Source organism: Leuciscus leuciscus (genome assembly GCF_965113295.1).
Source record: "Leuciscus leuciscus genome assembly, chromosome: 18".
Taxonomy (NCBI): domain Eukaryota; kingdom Metazoa; phylum Chordata; class Actinopteri; order Cypriniformes; family Leuciscidae; genus Leuciscus; species Leuciscus leuciscus.
In genome coordinates, this window is record NC_138742.1 from 10,169,260 (window position 1) to 10,174,051 (window position 4,792).

Sequence of the window (4,792 nt, forward strand, 5' to 3'; positions counted from 1 at the left end):
TTTGCGTCGGGCGCAAGAGTCATTTATCCCGCCGGTATAATAGCAACAGCGCCCACAAAGTTACTTGCGTTTCGCGCTTGATACTTGCATTTCAGATAGTTAAAATAGGGCCCTATGAGGTAAACCCGGCCTGGCTTATGTTATACATTTGTCTATTAATCTTTTAATTCAGATGTTCCATACTCCTCACCACCATATAAATGACAGATCTTTGCGTAATTTTTTTATTTTGACAATGTTGCAGCAAACCCCCAATAGGCCTTATTAGATACATGCAGGATCCATTGGTCTTGGGTCAGTGCTCAGCTTGCCCACATTGTCTGGGGTTTGAAGGCTGCTGAGATGCAGGTACCAGCCAACAATTCATGGTGGGGCCAATGTGGGCACGATATGGACTTGAGGTATAGGCAATGGGTCCCATGTCGGCCCTATCTGAATTAGCCCCAGTATGGGCCCCAAATGGGTTTGTCAATGGGTTCCATGTCATCCTATTTGAATTAGTCCATATTGGATGGATTTTGTCACTGGATGGAGTTTACTGTTGCCTTTGGCTTGCTTAATATTCAGTAATATCAATTTGACTGCACTGACACCATCGAATGAGAACAAAACTTGAGCTGAATTCAGCTGGATAATGACACTATTGTTAATTTGCAACATCAACACTGCGATTGAACTGAATTAAATCAGCATTGAACTAACTCAAAGTTAATAACTGGGAGAACTGGGTCAGGCTATCCATTTGTCTATTAATCTATAACTTCAGAGTTTCCATACTCCTCCTCACCATATAAATGACAAATCATTGTGTCATTTTTTAATTCCAACAATGTTGTGCAAGGTTACCCGCTCAAACCTTTCCATTTGTACGTCAGGTTTATTGTAGGGACTGCAGCAAACCCCCAATAGGCCTTATTAGATACAGGATCCATTGGTCTTGGGTCAGTGCTCAGCTCGCCCACATTGTCTGGATAGGAGTCACACCTGGGTCAAAATACCCATCAAGGAGATGGAGACAACAAAGCATTCTCACAAGAGAGATGAACACAAGGAAAACCGGACTGGCTGGGATCACATCTTTGAAGAGACATATGATGAAAAATGTAAGTAATACACACGATATGATTGATTACAGCCGATGATGAATTGCAGAATTGAAGAACCACGACACAACTATAGGTGAAAAAATAGCTGCAAACTGTTATCAGAAACCCAACCAACCTTATGATTGGCTGTTTAAGCCGAATAAACCAAAGCTCTCTGTGTCACAACTCAAATAGGACGAATAAACAGGAAAACGCTTTGAAGATTAGTTTAAATGAAAAAAGCTTTGATGGAAAAACATGAAAAACCCTTATCGCTGCATTTGTTTGACTATATTTCCGAATTGGACTAAGTGTAGCCATTTTGAAAAAGTTCCTTATCAGCTAATCCAGGAGAGAAAATTACTGCTTTTCAGAAGTTCTCCTCGCGCCATCTAATTGACACTCAAGAGTGAAACAAACACTGTTGTGAAGTGCTAACTATGAGAGCCACCTAAATGAGACCAGTCTCATTAGCAAACGCTATTTTTTTTTTAGACTGTCCTCATAGCTAACTAGCACTTCATATGATCTGAATTTGAATAAAAACACATCTATGGATCCACAGACCTCGCTTTGCTCTCTTTAAAGGAAAAATGCATGATTAGAATCTCATTCATCTACAGAAAAGAAACAAATGAATGCTAGTTAGTCTATGAACAAGATTTTGATGGCAGTTTTATTGAACTAAACGGAAGCATTTACAGCGTTTAAAATGGGATGCAGAGATTAAAGGTTAATTAGAGGAAAAGAAAATGCCACAGTATTGTAGCAATTAGTAAAATTACATTTTACAGACACAAACTTGCCAAATTTTGAACAATATGATGTTGAAATTTACTTTCTTAGAAGAACTATCCCTTTAACTTTATTTTTCTGTATAAATGTATATTTTCATTGTGTAATTTGTTTTGATTTTCAGTTCTAATATGTGACCCTGGACCACAAAACCAGTCACATGGGTCAAGATTTTGAAATTGAGATTTATACATCATCTGAAAGCTGAATAAATAAACTTTCCATTAATGTATGGTTTGTTAGGATAGGACAATGTTTGAGATACAACTATTTGAAAATCTGGAATCTGAGGGTGCAAAAAAAAATTAAACATTGAGAAAATCGCCTTTAAAGTTGTCCATTTATGTTCACGATTGTGCTGCATTCACTCACAAAAATAAATGTTTTATATATTTACGGTAGGAAATGTACAAAATATCTTCACGGAACATGTTTTTTACTTAATATCCTAATGATTTTTTTTGCATAAAAGAAAAATCAATAATTTTGACCCATACAATGTATTTTTGGCTATTGCCACAAATATACTCGTGCAACATGTGACTGGTTTTGTGATCCAGGGTCACATATATCTTTAAAAATCATCAATATCAAAATCATATCAGATCCAAACACTTATTTCCATCCACCTGGACAAACACGTCAACGCACATCCCGGTTTTGAAGACTCGGCCTGGCTTTGGGATGCACATCATCACACAGCTGCTTTCACACCCTCAAAGGCAAATGAAGGCATTGAGGATTTCTTGAAATGGAAAATTGGCAGCCGCTCTCGGGTGACGTGACCCGTGCCTGTCAGAGCGCTGAAATCTTCTTTAATGTTTCCATCTTGTTGGCTGTGCAGTGGCGTGGGGAAAGGGCAGGAAGTGAGATATTCAATAACCCTGACCTTTCTGCTCACCAGACGTGCATGGCCATTTGCCTGTTAAACAGGGACTGGTGGCCCTGAAACTACAAGTGTTAAGAAGATGAGGGTTATTATGGAGGAATGGTGATTCTAGGATTTTACAACTTAGATTTCACCAGAACTGTCCATTTTAAAATGGTTGCCTGTCAGTTATTGAGCTCTGGCAATTTAATTCATTGCTGTAGGAGCCTTTCTGTCATGAATTTAATTAAGCAACATTCTGTATTTCTTGTTGACATAAACAAACTAGAAAGTCAGAAAAAAATCAATTCTTTGCTTTAAATTCTTCCCTGTAACACTTTTGATAATATAAAAAAAAAAAAATCCTTTAATTTTGCATTTGACATGTCAGCGAATGATGCGACCAGAGTGATATGTTCGGCCTAATTGGTTGCAAACTGAGATATGCCAATAATTAAATTGACCGTCTGTGCGAAATTAAAACTCACACACACAAAAAAGAATAAGTTGCTGACTCGTATATTAAAGAAGCAAGGCAGAGCAAAGAAGCATCTTTAGCAGTCTTTAAAAAAAGATCCTAAAATAACATGAAAATGACACCATCATTTATAATTGAAAGGAACATGGCACGGTGTAAAATGCTAGTTCACCCAAAAATGAAAATTGTTGTCATCTGGTGCCACGTGTTTACAAAGCTTGGTTGAAGTTTGGGTTCTTTAAAACTGATGACTTTGGCTTTCTTAATATTTAGTAGCCTAATATTATCAAATTGACTGCACTGATGCCATTAGATGAGAACAAAAAATGTTTACTGAATTGAGCTAAATAATGACACTATTTTCTTCTGTAGTGCTGCTTTATAGCAGAATCAAATTTTGCTTCATAATTGACAAATTTTGCAATGTCGACACTGTTATTGGACTGAATTAAATCAATACTGAACTGACCTGAGTTAGATTAGAGTTGTCTTCTGTAGAACTTATAATTGAACTGGTTTTTATTGAGTCTTTTTTTTATTGATTTGAGAGTGATTATCAATTAACTCCTTTTTGGAGTTTGGCAGTATAATTCACCATCCCCGTTCATTCTATGGAAAACAGAAGCTCGGACACTCTGCCCTTTTTGTGTTGCACCGAAGAAAAAGTCAAACAGGTTTGGAACGACATGAGGGTGAGCAAACTATATGACAAAATTATACTTTTTAGTGTAAACTAGCCCTTTATCAATCAAAAAACCTGTATCTAACTGGGTTCCTCAAGAGTTGTCAGCATTATGAACTCCCTCACCCAGTATTTCTCCTCTAGGATTCCACATTTCACAGCCTTGAAATCCAATGAATCGAAACCTCAAACAAAGTGAGAAAGACTGAGAGAAAATGAGAGGGAGAACGAGACTGATCCCATTTTCTTCCACTCGCATACCCCGTTTGGTCATCGATTGCCACCGCAGGTGAGTAGTTAGCGCCTGCGTCTCGAGTTCGCAGTGAAGGGCCGATGACTGATCTGAGCAACACATTTAGAACTGAAACGATTTTTTTCCGGCAAATTATCGATCAGCTCTTTTTTCCTTCACTCAAACCGACGCAGCAAGAAAAACCTCCGATTAATAATAAGTGTGGATAATGAAGCATGAGCCTGAAAAGAGAATTTAGGAAGATATAGTGGGAGTTGGAAGAGGGGAAAAAGAGGAAAGAATAAGGGAAAAGACCCCCTGCGGGGCTTCTAACGGGTTCCTGGCTGAACTTTCCCATAGATATCACACATTATAGCCCGAGATGTAAACGTTTCTCCCTGCAGAAACAGACCCCTATCATTCTGCTGGGGAGGGAGACCATTACACTCAAGACCCGCTCAGTAACAGAGAATAATTAATGTGCCCCGCTCCCCAACCCCCAGCCTATCATTCAGAGCCTTTTGAAGTCTGTTTATTAATGATAAAGACATAACCCAGTTTGAAAGACTGTTGGCGTGTGCTTTGAAGGTTACGTTTCTCTGGTGGTGATTAAACAGAATCAGTGCGATGGGGTGACTTCATGTAGTTGTGT